This window comes from Lepeophtheirus salmonis, chromosome 14, assembly GCF_016086655.4.
Source record: "Lepeophtheirus salmonis chromosome 14, UVic_Lsal_1.4, whole genome shotgun sequence".
NCBI classification, from domain to species: Eukaryota; Metazoa; Arthropoda; class Copepoda; order Siphonostomatoida; family Caligidae; genus Lepeophtheirus; species Lepeophtheirus salmonis.
The window spans coordinates 42,972,016-42,987,772 of NC_052144.2; positions in this window are offsets into that span (position 1 = coordinate 42,972,016).

Here is a 15,757-nt window from a genome sequence, read left to right on the forward strand (position 1 = left end):
TGGGAAGAATTGCCTTACTACTAACTGATTTTGGGCCTTCAAAGGTTGCTTTTTATATGGAAAGGTTACGTGATACAATATAAGTAACGACGTCCTTAAAATCTCCACAAAGAAACAATACAGAGTATATGAAAGAGTCTATAGGGCAATCAGGCATAGTTAGAGTTGACATGTTTGTAGTGAAAAAGCTAACTTGAAAAACAGGAAAAGGAAAAACGGTTGTTTCGTGTGCTCTTTCTTCTTTTTTGTTCATGATTTAATCCTTCGTGGGATTTTTAACCCATTACTCCCCACACGTACATATATCTACGTTAAAATTATCGATTTTGAAACTATGCTTTTAGCTACAAACAGTACTAAAAGCAATAGTTTCTTTGATCTTAAGTAAACATGATGACCACTTCAACAATAATTATTACTTCATTATTTTCTTTTTTCTTTAAGTTGTGCTCTACAATTTTTAGATCTTTGCATTATGGATCTTTCTGGAGCAAGGTGTAACATTCTGAGCTTTAAAAGGAATAGACATACACCTTATTATTGATTTTCATGCTTTAAAATTAGGTACTGATATGTGTCTAATACATGAATTATTTTTGCTACAGTTTTATTTTATAATTATTATTATCTAATAATGTTTACATCTTGTACGTACATATAAGTATGTTTGTAAATGAACCCCAGAAATATCTTATTTTCCTACATACTTTTGCAAACGTTTTAATTTTTGGTTGAAGTTTATACAAAGAAACTTTAACATCAATTATTTAACATTGATGTTGAAGTTAATTATACCTAATAATTATAGAAATTAAAATTTGAATCCTCAACAGATTCTTCGCTTCCGGAGGATGACCCTCCAGATGTGACTACAAGCGTTTATGTAATTCCATTTGAAGATCCTTATGAGCAAACCGATGAAAATAGGGATCACGAAGAAGCAATTGAAAACAATCCGTAATGTCTTCGAAAATGTTTGTTGAACTCCGATACTAAGTTTTGTACTCATCATCAAGATGACTTAAACGAAAATGAAAAGCCCAATTTGTATGAAACTCATCCCACGTTTGTTAAAAAACAAATTACAAGTACATGTAAACATAATTGTATTTTTCTTTCTATTTGTAGACAAATAGAGCGAGAAAAACCATCTTTCAATTGATAGTCACAAGATAAAACGAATTAAAAATAGTATGAGAAAACAGTCCCTGTCCAAATATAGCAATCCAAAGTAAAATTCTACCTTATAAAAATTAATTTTGTCAACAATAACTATCCGAACCACTACGATCTCTTTGGAAAGTTTCAATGCTCTTTGAAACTATAAATGGAAAAAATACGTGGAAACGTTGAATATATTTCTGTGGATGAATCGTTGGTGAAGTACTTTCGATCCCATAATATGAAAAAATACGCCAAATCAAAGTATTTGGGTCTAAGATTGAGGTTTCAGCTTCATCTTCCAGCAAGCTTCTTCATTGTATTGATTATGAAGGAGCCAATACACATATATAAAATGGTTATGAGTTGGGACAAATGAGTGATGTTGTTTATGGACTAATTGAAAAAGAAAAAATATTCAATGCTTGTAAGGTGGTCATAGATAACTTTTTTATTAGTTTTGAACTCATGGACAGCTTAAGAATTAAAAAAGTTGGATTTCTTGGTACTGTTAGATCCAATAGACTCAATTCAATTTCCGTCCCATCAAAAAAGGAATCAATGAAAATGAAAAGAGAGGAACCAAAGTGCACTTTTAAGGATAATGATAAAGTAATAATGGTTTGAAAGGACCTGCAGATCAGTTTACATTGAAAACAATTTTTTGAAAAAAATGTAATCGGAAAGTGCTATCAATATTCCAGAGATACGAAGAAAAAATCTAGAAGGAAATCAGCCTCATTTTGCAAAATTTACAACAACACTATGAGGGGTTGGCCTTTTGGATAATATATTTTCAAACTATGCAAAAAGTATACGAAGAAAAAAATGGTATTGTTTATTTTATTATTGGTTTTGAAATGTGAAAATTGTTCAAGCATGGTGTCTTTATAGAAATAGTATTGTAATTTAAAATTCAAAAGAGAAACAAAATATTTTAAAAATCGATTTTAGACGAGTATGTACAAAATCTTAGGTAACCAATCATGGTGAAAATATCCACACCATTATTTTGCTAAACTGAAAGCATAAAACAAATATTTTTACTGTACTTTACGACAATGTAGGGCCTAATTGTCAAACTAAATAAACGATATGTTTGTGCATCTTGTTCGTCAAGATGCATACATAGAGGCAAAAAGGTGAGGTAGGTTTGTGTGCTAATTGTTTTGAAAAATACAGTATTCAATACTTGTAAATAATTTTCATTAATGTATATCATCAAACATTTTTTATTTCATTTATCATAATAAAGTTAAGTTGGGAAAAAAAATTATAACCCTATTTATTATCAAACAATCATTTTTATTTATAAGTATGAATATTTTGTAGGAGATCTTCCCAAGCGTACATCTATGTACGTGCCCACCAACGGCACAAGTGACACTTTTAAAGAAAAAATGATTTTGAATATTAATATACGTACTAAAAGAAGCTACTTTACAAAATTTCATCAAAAAATCAAACAATTTCTACACTCGGGAATTAATGGGTTAATATCTCCGTCTTAAAGAAGAATTCTCGCCTATCTTTGGTGTAAATTGTTTAAAAAATGCATAATAAAATGAATGTATATGTGATTTTAAATACAATTACAAGATTTTCCATGACCTAAGGGTATTTTTCAATGTAGAGACGGCGTTACCTTGCTAACACAAAAAATACCCTATGTGTTTTTTTGTCAGCTGTCGAGACTCTAATCTCACTTGATACGTCATAGCTATTTCATATTTATTATTTTAGAGAAAAATAAACGAATTAATAAGTTATGATACCTTTGTTGTATCATGTAACAAACAGCTGATATTAACTTAATATCACCATATGTCTCGCTCTCTCCTTCTCCTTGCACTCTTTTTTTTGTTATAAACATTTCAACTCTATCCTAGTTCTAATTTACCCGTGACTCCACCAAAAATCGACCTAATAAATATGAGCTCAAAAAATGAATGTAGCTAATTACTATACAGGGTTTGGAAGCAAAACGTGGACTGTTAATAAATGCTAATTATGTTATTAAAATAGAGAGGTTTTGTGATTTTTTCTGCATATTTCAAATCTCCTGTCCTTTCTGCATAAGTAAACAAAAATAAAAATTGTGAGGTGCTATTTTCAAGGTGGCCATGATGAAAAAAGGATGGAAAATACCTCTCAAGGAAAGAAAGAAGTGGGAACACAACTTGAAAAGGGATTCTGAGTTTCTGGAGGACCTGAAGAAGAAGATCAAGGAGGACCCCACAAAATCTATGAATCGCACCTCTAACGAGTTTGACGTGGACGAGGGGACAATCAGGAGAGCTGTTTAGAAGGACTTGGGGTTGTCCTCTTACACAAGGACCCCACGCCACCTGTTGACGGACACTCTGAAGGAAAGGAGACTACAGAGTTGCAAGAAAGTTCGTGTGTGGATCAAGGCAAATGGATCCAAAGTAAAAAAAATTCTCTGACAAGAAGATTTTCACGGTGGACCAGGTTTACTACCGTCGGAACAACTGTTGGCTTGGGGGATCACCAGAGGAGGTCAAGGGGGTCTATAAAAAACATCCGGCCGAAACAATGGCCCTGGGATTTCGTGGCGTAATACGGCAAGAAGGTGCCTCCCTTCTTTTTTAAGTTTGGGGAGAAAATCCGCCAGCTTATTACAAGATACTGAGGTTCCCCATACTGCCATGGCTCAAGGCCACCTACCCAGAGGACAACTATGTGTGGGCCCAAGATGGTGCACCCTCACACACATCGGCCAAATGGCAGAAGTTCTGCGCCGACCACATGGCTGATTTTTGGCGTAAAGAAATGTGGCCATCATCTTTGCTGGATTTGAACCCGTTAGACTTTACTGTGTGGGGTACATTGGAGAAAGAGACTAACCAGACATCTCACCCGAACGTGGACTCCCTGAAGGCCACCATTATGAAGGAGTGGAACAACTTGTCCGATAAGTTCATCATCAACACCTGCAAGGCTTTCCGCCACCGTGTGGAGGCTGTGATTGCTGCTGAGGGCGGCCTTATTGGATGAACAAGTTCACAAAGATCGTGTCTCAAAGTTTTGTAATAAAAATTTCTAAATTATTTATCAAAACATAAAATCATTCACATTTTTATAAAATCAGTCATTCAGTCCACACTTTGCTTCCGAAGCCTGTATATTTATTCCTTAAAACTTCCATACTAATTATAGCGTTTGCGAATATATTTCAAATATTAGGAAGTAATGATTAGTTAGTAATAGGCAAAGAGATTTGGTTTATTAGACTATTGATTAGTCAAATATTTACTATATATTTTTCGTGAACTTACGTGTTCTGAACGTTGTTTTGTTAAGTTGGAATCAAATCATATTAACCCTTCTTTAGTTAGTATATTTTATGGTAACGCAGTGTGTGAAATGAAGTAAAACGTTTTTCTAAAAATTAAAAAGACAATTATTTCAATGAAGATAGATTATTATAGTGTAGTAACATCTATTTAAATTTGTAACATTATCTTTATTATTTAATCCATGTTCACTCGGTAATATAAATTAAAATGCTGAAAATACTTTTATAAGCTCAAAGTGTGAAGAAAAAATATATATCTTATTAAAATTTGATCCTACCTATAACCTTGCCCTTGAGCCCTAGAATGTCATATGTATTCAATAATAATGATCACAGCTTCGGAAAATATAAAAAAACCTTGTTCAAATTGCAAACTAAAACAACTGATCCTGCTTTCTAGGGCATATTTTTTACATATACTTTAATAATTATAAAATGAGAGGTGTTGTTGCACACTTGTAGATCGACCAAAGTTACTGCACTACTATTGAGTGTAACGAGTAAGCTGGTACAATACAGTTTAGAAAACGTCCAGTACAGTCCCAGATATGAGACAACATGCATTACATTTAAAAAACTGATTGCACTAGGGGTGTGGGGTTAATTCATGAAAATTAGCAAATTAAATTGTAGACTAATTTTTGGGATGCAAAAACATCAATTAAACACTCTGTAAAAAAATTTTCAAAAATTACTTTTTCACCCAGGAAGTCGTATTTTTAAATCTATTTTTAAAGTAATAAAAAAAAACTTGCAAATGTCGTGATCATTGAAGGGTTTTTATGCTTAAAATAATAGTTATATGACATTTTAAGTTTATAAAGTAAAGCTTTAAGGTCAAATAAAAGGTCAAAATATGCTAAATTTTTGTTTTAGCGTGTGTATTAGGGTGACATTAGGATATTTTATGATATTATAAAATTAAAATAATAGATTTAGATCGTCGTTTCCTGAATCTCGGAAGAAATATTATATATATATATATATTTCATAACTAAGAAAAGTAATAAATAGTCGGTAAATAATAATACATAAGAATCGGATATTAAACTTTATTTTCCGATACCGATTCCAGATTTAAAAAAATCATCTGATTCCGATTTATCGACCGGCCACTTTTATAATTATTCAATCTAACCTTGGAATTCTTTTGTAAGTGACTTTACATAATGCATATGTTGGAGTATCAAACCTTTGTACATGGAGTTCAAGAGAATAATTTCTTCCGACCGAGTTGTTCATTGACAGAGCTGTAAAAAATATGTCCTAGAAAGTGGAAGTAACTTTTTCTAGTTGGCAATTTAAATAAGTTTTTGTATTCTCTAAACCTGTACCATTATTATTTAATTATTGAAGACAGAACATCTAAGTATAAAGTAATAACTAGCGTGTGTAGCGTGAAAGATGGAGAGTAACAATGAGGGTTAGCTCGGGGGTTATAAGTGTTAGTCCTCGTTGAACTCGGAGTAGAAATAAGAATCGACATTGAAATCATTCCAGTCTGTTTGTCCTTGAGTGAGGAGTAAGATTTGTTCTAATTTTCTTCTTTCTGTTTCTTTTATTTTTACATATTGGTAGTATACTTTTTATAGATCATATCCAAATAGCTAAGTATCTCCATAATCACAGATTACCTAAGTTAAGTCAGTTTATTTAGGAGTCTCTACAAAATATAACCTGTAATTATAATTACAATTCCCAAAACCTGACACTAAAGAAAAAAGCAAATCCACTTATAAGAAAAACTAGTTCACCAATGCTTGATTAAAAATTAAGCAAAATATACGAAAATCCCTGAAAAAAAACACGACAACAGCAAATTTCTATTTAATTTGACTAAAAGTTTCATTAGCCTACTGAAAAACAATTTAAATGAAATTACAAACCGTTTTAAAAAATACAAGTTACAGATAATTCAAACTGTTAACATATTCCTCTCGATAGAGTTGTATACAATATAAGTCCTACAAAATATTATTCAGATTATCGGAGTTACCAATTCCTTTTTCAGTTTCTCTTGTTTTAGGTCATATTTACAACAACAGTTAGTTAATTTTATATACTGACACAACTCCACCAATATATACTCTAAATATAACTCGATTAGAAGAATTCAGCTGCTATAATAAGAGATATGGTAGGGATAGTCTTGATTTGAAGAACAAGTTTTGAACTATGCAACGTTAATCCTACTCATTTTCAGCTAAGTTAATTGAATCGATTAAATGATTAATTAACCTTCTATTGGGATGATAAACTCATTAATACATCGACTGTCTTCCCCTTTTTCAACTCTTCTCTACTACATCCCTGTTTTTAAGAGCTGAAATCTAGATCAAGCTTATTATCAACTTGTCGACTCTATATATTTCTTTCTCTATGGCTCTTCTTATAATTATTAGAAATGGGGATTTTGCAGAGTACAAAGGGAAGGCGGGGCGTGAATAATGATACTACTGAATTAAGACCTTTTTTAACATGACCTCTCTTTTATATGATTTTGGAGGGATAATAATTATCACAGTTATACAGGCTTAGAGATTGAATGGAAAAATGAAAGGTGTTCACGCTTTCTGTAAATTTTAGAACAAATGCACGGCGTTCATTTTTTTTTTTTTCGAAGAAGTGTGTACCGCAAATTGTACTTTTGATTTTCATAACAAAGGAATCAAAAATTGATAGACTTTATGTAAAAGACCATATTTTGGCCAATATAAGTCTTTCAAATTAAATATAGGTTATAAACTATAGTTTACATACTTGAGTATTTTAAATCATATACCAAATTTGAATAAAAACCCTAAAATTGACTTAAATATATCTATGAAATATTCAGCTGTGTGGATTTTTTGATTTTTTTATATTTGTTCAAGATTGTTTACATGTTGATAAACGAAATATGTACTTCCATTTTCTTTTTTAAAAGGGGCTGAGCTATAGGTTCACACATTCGTCAGACAGACACACTTGCTTAATTCTAATATTGGTAGTATTGAAATTGAAGATAGAACCCTTGTTATAGATTTTCCCTATACATATACATATATTTACGTTCTGGGGCCTCTGAAAATGAGGGCCCTGTTCATTAATTCCAGTGGCACCAGAACATGGGGGCCTCATGCCACTTTTACACTATTTTTATTTTTTATTGTAATAAAAAATGAGCTATTGTATAAGAAAGGTTGCCTGTCATATTTTGGCAAATAAACTATTCGTTCAAACTTATTCTCTTCCCAAAACTTTTAGCTTTAAAAGGTTTTTTGTCTCTTCGACAAAAAAATATTTTCCAATAAAAATAATTAAAAGAGAGAAATGATGATTGAGTAAGTGCTTCAGTGAACCAACTTTCGACTTGCAGTATAAGGACTATATCCCACCTCTGTTAAAAAAAAAAATAAAAATAAAGCACGGTTTATCTGTATGAATGTATAAAAAATATTTCCCGGGTGCACTGTGTGCACTCTGGTGTATATCATACAAAATTACTTCCTTAAAAAAGGAGGTTATATACCTGCAGCACTGCATAACATAAATGATTAGTTCAACTTAAAGAAAAAAAAGAAAAAAAAGTGGGTAGTACTTTATTTAAAATCTAAAAAAATGAATGTGACTTTAAATAAGGTTTAGCTACGAGCTAAAGTACTATTGCCTCATCAAATCATATCATTCTTTTTTTCAGAAGCTGTTATTATTAATCTTTTTATTCTTGAGTAGAGAAAGTATTTGTATGGAGTGAGCAGCTACGCGTGAGTTTTTGTGTTTTGTCGGTCCTTATATAGGACCGAGAACCCCGGTTATTTCCAGTCCCCCTTGTCTGTACTCAATGAAGGTAAAATATAATATAATAAATTATATAACTAAGTGAAAATATACTATGTTTGTATAATGATGAAAAAGTTATTTTTTATCTATCTCTTAAAACCTTTCCCGTATTTGGCATAATAAACCATCGACATTTTTAGGTAAAATTCCAAGGACCAATAGGATATATCTTTGTGTGAAATAAGTAGTGATTAAAACCTTATGTATTGTCGGTATGTTAAAATAAATAAACTTAAAATCAACATGGTAACCCTCACAATTTGAAGAATATTTTGAAGGAGATCAGTTACAATCAGCTGTGACAAGAGAAGAGGGAGAGAGAGAGAGAAATAAACGAGGGCATTGGGAAAAATTATTCTGATGTCGATCCTCAATCCTACTCACTGGCTTACAATTATAACTCCCAAAAATACTCAGGGTTACGTTCCGTCTTTCATGAGCACACACACGAATTTTCAATCAGGTTTTGAATATAATTGAACTTATTTAGGAAAGGAAGTTCACTACTCAGGGATTAGGTAAATAACAATGATAACTGCTAAGGAAAAGAAAATTCACTCTTCAAATTACCAATTCCAAAAAATGAGTATGGTAAAAAGTTTACATTGGTTATCTTTTATGTTATTAAAGCAAATTTTGAATGTTCATCGACACCTAATAACTCCGTACAGTGCCGAGTACTACCGCTAATAACTAAGTTTTTCTTGTTCCTTTATTGGAAAAAGGGCTGTGAGATACACGGATATATCTTTGAGTCAAATAAGAGGATACAAGATAATATATTTACTAAGACGTACCCGTATTGTAAATTTTATTTCTAATTATTTTATTAATGGTTTAAATAACTCCATAATTTAAAACATAAATAATTTAGACATAAATTAGAAATATGTTCCTCATTAAAACATTTTGAAGATACATACTAAGACTAACTTGCTAATCCTCTTTCTAATTTCCTTTCTTAATTCGTATTCAATATACGTTCTCCCTTTTCTGTAAGTACAATAATTCGTTTTTTGGATTTTTAATTTGTTTGATGCATTTTTGAATCCACAACCTATACATTAAACAAAACTTTGAGACACGAGTAATCAATCTTGTTTTATGAAAAAAACCTACTTGAGAAAAAAACAAACTTGCCCTCTAGAGCCAGGAATCTCGTCGGATCAGAATCAAACATAATCTTGGATACGTAACTCAGAATTATAAACTACTTTTAATTTATTTATAATTTTTCTGTATCTTTCTCCGTTTTTGAAATAAATACCCTGGTTATGCGTTTTTATTAGTGGAATATAATATTATATTATAGTACATGTATGTAGGTTATTATAGCCCAAAATAAGTGTACCGGTAGTTGCGTGAATACGCGGACTAATTCTTAAACGGTTATATCTCGAGGTTCCGTGACCGGAAATAAAAAAATCTAGCACAAGTAACTTGGTAAATCTTTTGGCTTTGTTTTTGTTTTTCTTACTCGCATCAAACAAAGTCATTTACGATGAATGACGAGGCCAAACGTCATATGGCTGCCACTCTCCTCCGCGCCGGTAGGTCTATCAAGGAGATAATCAAGGACACTGGACTATCCAGGACTACTGTGTTCAAGGTCCAGGTGCTTGTCAAGGAGGGAAAAGATCTGAAGGAGGGTGTTTGGACAGGAAGACCCCGGAAAATCAATGTGGATGAGGTGAAGGAGGCCTTCACAAAAACATTTGGCCACCTCAATCACCTGATTTGAATCCCCTTGACTACAGTGTGTGGTGGCAAATTGAGAAGAAGGACTGTGCTACCAGCCATGGAAGACCATTACATCATCAATGTGTGCAAGGCCTTCCGCATACGCTTTGAGGGTGTCATAGCAGCGGATGGCGGTTATATTCAGTAATTATATTAAATTTTATACCAGAATAAATTCCCTATTATATAATTCTCAAAAAAATACGTCATACGAATTTTATTACACATTTAATTATTTGCCACAAATAGTCCGCATATTTATGCAACTACCGCTACATTGTATGTACAATGTACACTTATTTTATATGTAATGCGTGATCAACGTTCTTGGGATGTCACTTAAACTCATTAATTATAATTATTTGTTTGAGTCCCAGAGCTCCAATTTATTCATTACAATGTATAAACATGCATGTGAGCGGAGGATTTCTTTATGGAAAACATGTTTGTAGATATGAGCAGTAGTATTGATGTTAAAAAGTTGGAGAGCACGTTTGTAATGACTAACATATATTTATGATTCCGTACGTACACTTGAGGGTCGTAAAACAGGGGACGTGTCAAAGTTTATACTGAGTGAGTACTTAGAAACAACTTTTCTAAATACACTATCCAGTACAAGAGAGAAACAAGACACTTGAACTTAAATACGCAGATAAAGTGTAAAATGAGCTATTTTTAGTCAGTTTTACAAGACCATTCATCATGTTTAGAGTCAGCTCAATTTCCCTTTTATTTTAGTCACACATAGTTGTAGTTTTGTGTGGGTACATTATAAGCATGGACGGGCTCAGCCTACTTGAAGAAGAGCACTTCAATCAATCCATCCTCTACAACTCTTATCTCCTCAACAATGATTATCTCAGCATCCCCACAGCCATTTGTGATATTTTAAGCACGTTACTCTTCGTATCTCTCTCAGCAAATTGTGGCATTCATGCCTATCTCCAGATTAAAAGTGATCTCACAATGACATTCCAATTCTTTGTGGGCTATTTCATACTCTGTATAGCCTCAGAGTTAGTCCGTTGTGTCCTTTTCTGTGGAACATATTTGAAAGTACCCATTGTGCTCCACTCAAACATGGGACTTATGTTGTACTACATAGCAATGACTCTTATGGAGATTGTGACGAGCTGCACGATTGCTATAGGATTGGATCGGATACAAAGGACTTTTAATAATTTCATTGATCGGCTCTATCCAAAGTTGAAAATATATATATTCATTCTCATAATTTTCCTTCATCCCACACCTTTCATAATTTCGGTCAACTACCATCCTCATCTCTATCGAGTGATTACCCTGGTCTACATCTCCGTCTCACTTGTACTTCTCTTCCTTACCAGCATCTCACTCTATAGCCGATTGAGAGACAATCCACACACCTCAACTCATTCCGGAGTGGATAAAACTGTTCTTTTATTTCTTATAATTCAATTCACTGTCCTTTTTGTTGTCCTGACAATCCTTTTTCTCCTTCCAGATAAATCTGGATTGCAACATTATAGCATCAGCTACATTACAATGTTGACTAAATGTATGTATCCAGTTATTTATATCATATTTGTACATATACGTAGCATTAAATGGAACAATCGGGTTTTTCCTTGGCTGGACTCTGACTATGGGTTGGAAAGGAGGATGGTAGAGAGTCGAACTGAATTACACGAATTTACTTTTACGTATGGTGGCGAATTAATTTGATAGTTTTAAATAATTATCTTTAAAAGGGAAGTTGTGGCAAACACATAGAGTGGTGTTGTACATATAATCTATGTACTAAAGTGTTTTTAAGTTGATGTCACAATGAACAAGTAACTCCACTCAAGAGGAGAAAATGTACTAACCTTAGAAGTTATTTTGAGTTTAGATCACCTCCTCGAATTACAAAAAAGAGGGATTTTTTTTTGAACAAAACACATAGTAGCCAGCCTTCTATCTTTTTCTTATCGTGTCAACTGTTAATTATTATGAGTGGAGATAATATTAAGATATAAATCATAAGATTATGATGATAGAAAAATTAATATTTTTTCTCTATGGACATTATATATAACATTCCTGGAATTGAAGCCCTTACAAAGCACCTTTGCATCATACAAGAGACAACTAATGAATACAGCTTAGTGAAAGAAAAATACATTGCATCTTTGTTTATTTCAAAAAGCTACTAGCTCTGTATAAATACCAGAATTATTTAGTACATTATTTACAGTTTGACGGCGCTGTATGTTCTTTTCTGACGTCAGGGAAAACGCTCTAAATTTTATCTATTACTGATGTGACAGTCTCTTACAGCTAAGAAATAAACTATTCTCTAAATATTTTCCATGAAATCCAACAGATGTTGCAATGTGACTTTTTTTGGCTAAAGAGCTACATCCATGATTGAAAGTGTAAAGATTTTTTGACCGTGAAGTACAAGGCTACAAAGTGTTACACGTCTTCAAATTGTAATTTCTCTCTTTCTCCAATGTGTACATAACTTGTTTCATATATAACAATCAATAAATCGAAATAGCAATAGTTGTAAATCTATAAACTTGACCTCTAAAAACTTGCCAGATGACGACGACTAATTAGTAATTATATATAATTTTCTGCATATAATATTTTATGACTTTATTAAACCCCATTATTTTGTATGTATATGCAAGCCAAAACATTTAAGTTTTCATGTTTTTTATTTGTTAAACATTCCGTCTCATATTTAATGAACCATGAATTTAATTTCTACCGTATTTTGTATTATGATCTTTCCATAATTATTTATTAAATCTGTAAGATTTTTTGAGTTATAAAAGACAAATTATCTAGTAAAACTTATTACTGGATTCCTGTACGTACTAAAATACTTTGATTTCATCAAAATATTGTGGAACAATAAGAAAAACGAGTTGAAATTTCCAGGATCACTACTAAGATATTTTTTTTAAATAATTTTGACAGAATACTAGTTTTTTGGAAAGTGCAAATTTGACAAATAAATTTAAAAAAAAATGACATAAATACCTTTTTGTTTTTAAGTAAGACAAATTTGATAATCAAAGGTACAATTGCTTTATATTACTTATTATATATTCTATTTAAACATTAATTAGTTAAACTGAGAAATAGATAAAAAGCAAACTACTTTGGACAAGAAATGATCATTTAAATTGTAATCTATTGGCTTATTCATCAGTTTTAGCTATACTATAATACAATTTAAAAAAATATGTTAGCCTCTAAATAAGATCCTTCATTTTGATTGTTTTTTGTATGATTAGACACTCTTTGTAGGAACTGTATTCAAGATAATTTAATAAATATTTATCTTTCTAATGCTGAAATGTTTTTTTCATCAATTTTTGTTACCTTTAATTATCATGTTAATAATTATTTACTTCAAAATATGGCTCTGAATAGAAATTATACTCAAAAACGAGATTTATTAAAAGCTTCAATTGAAATTTTTTTGTATTATGTAGTTTAAATGATAATAAAAGATATGGGTTTGAGCTATTGGGTGAAAATGCTGTTGATTAGTAAATACATAGTATGGCAGCATAAATTATCATCAAATATATTATAATATTTTTTCGCGGCAATGTGTATACTTGACAAAATATCCGTTTGGCAATCTGTCCGTGCACACATTTATCTTTTACTGAATCTTCCATATCTTAAGAAAGGACCTATCTTAACTAGATTAATTCTCCATTATTCCAACCACTTATCCTAACATGAAAGGTATAATGGGGATACTTACACTTAAGCAAGAAAATGTTCTTTCGTAATTATAAAATTTAGTAATTTACTAAATCTTTGAATTCAGATCAATCTTCATTAGTCAATTAACATTTTAAATATCTCAGAATTCGTCTCCATTATATATATTTTTAGTTTATTTCAATTTAATTACATCTCCTTTAAATGTAACTTCTTTATGACGTCATAATTCATCTTTTTCTGTTCCCTGTATCCTCTTTCTTTTGTCTCGTTCTCTTTTCAAACATATTTTGTAATCCATGATCAACGAAAATAACCGAACATTTGTGTTAATTCACAAAAAATCTAGATATTTGTAGACGGGAATGTTAATTTAGGAAGTTACATTTAAATTATGTTTAGCTAGTCATAAAAAAAGGACTTAAAGATGTTAAATTTACAATATTTCATGCATTAATAGTTCAATTTGAAGCAATTGTACGGATTTTTTTTTTTTTTGGTAAATATTAAACTTTTTAAATATTTTCTAACCAAATTATCATTTTTTGAAGAGAAAAGTCGTCTAACAAAAAAAGAGTCAAATCGTCAGCTGATGTTCCCTGAATCCAATCAGGGAAATGTTGTCACCTTCCACCCCATATTTAAAAACTATATCATCCATTCTAGAGAAGGAGATGATTTCCATCTACTAAAGTAGCTTGAATCATTTAAAGGCCAAAATCAAGCTGGCATAGGCCAACTTGTCCTAAGTCATCAGACGTACCAGCAGCAACACTCTCCTTGGGAGATTAAATGACTTCATAAAAGCCAAAGTCGGTTGAGTGAAAACACCAAATTAATTCACTTCAAGTTTGTTAAACAAGTTTTGTTAGAATGCATTTTTTGTCAGAGCAAACATTTCCGAGTTTTATCCTTTTTAATTGTCCAAGCAGCTATGAGTCACCCTTGTATATGGATAGATAAATATGACTACAATAAAATAATTTATATTTTGTTAAATATAATTAAATAATAATGAATAGATATTAAATTTTTTTAAAATGTTATTGCATTTAAGGGTTGCTCTTTCATCTTTTTTTTTTTTTTTTTTTTTTTTGTATAGAATAAGAGGCTTGCAAAAATGTGCATCATATCCATTTTTGTTTATTAAACAATCAAATATATACACAGTGTAAATATTTATTAACTCATCTTTTTAAAATTAGCTTTTATTTACAACCAGCGATCACAAAAATACAATTGATTTACTTACAGTCTTTTTATCCTCTTTTACCATTGAGATTCTGCGTAAGAATAGTAATAAGAAGGATTTCTCTAAAAACCTCATAGACCCAAAAAGTTGAAATGGACAGCGTTTTCCAAGGATATAATCACGGTTCATCATGATCTTGAACATAATTCTTTCTTCAATAGTTTATTTATTTATGGTTTAACTTGATTGATTGATTACTAACGTCATATATAGTAATTTTTCATCATGTTGGACTTTGTTTTAGGGAACTTAATTTTAAGCTAGAATGTTTATGCTGACATTATTATTTTACTCCTACGACGTGAACTTTTATTTTTTAACTCCTGAGTAGTGATCTTTTTCTACTACTAGTATAATATAAATGCTTAAATAAATGAGAACTTAAGCAGTACACATTGAAAATAGTAGGAAATTATGGAACCTGACAATTATTTGATGAATTTGAAACTACAGAAAATAAAGGTCCTCTCGCTCAGTGAAATAGTTCATTCCTTCCCTGGAGTAGTTGTAACTACTTCAACTTAAGTTCACTTTTCAAAATAAATTAATAGAGTATACAAAGACTTATTTATGACTATGACCTGTATGTGTAATGTATATTTTTTGAGTTACATATTTTTATATGTAATTCAAGTGCTATCTCAATTTCAAAAGCCCTAGTAGCCCTATAGGCAGGCATTCTTCAGATTTTGGTTACGGGAATAAAATGAGCTAGTTTATTAATTATTACCTCCACCAACAATGTTGAC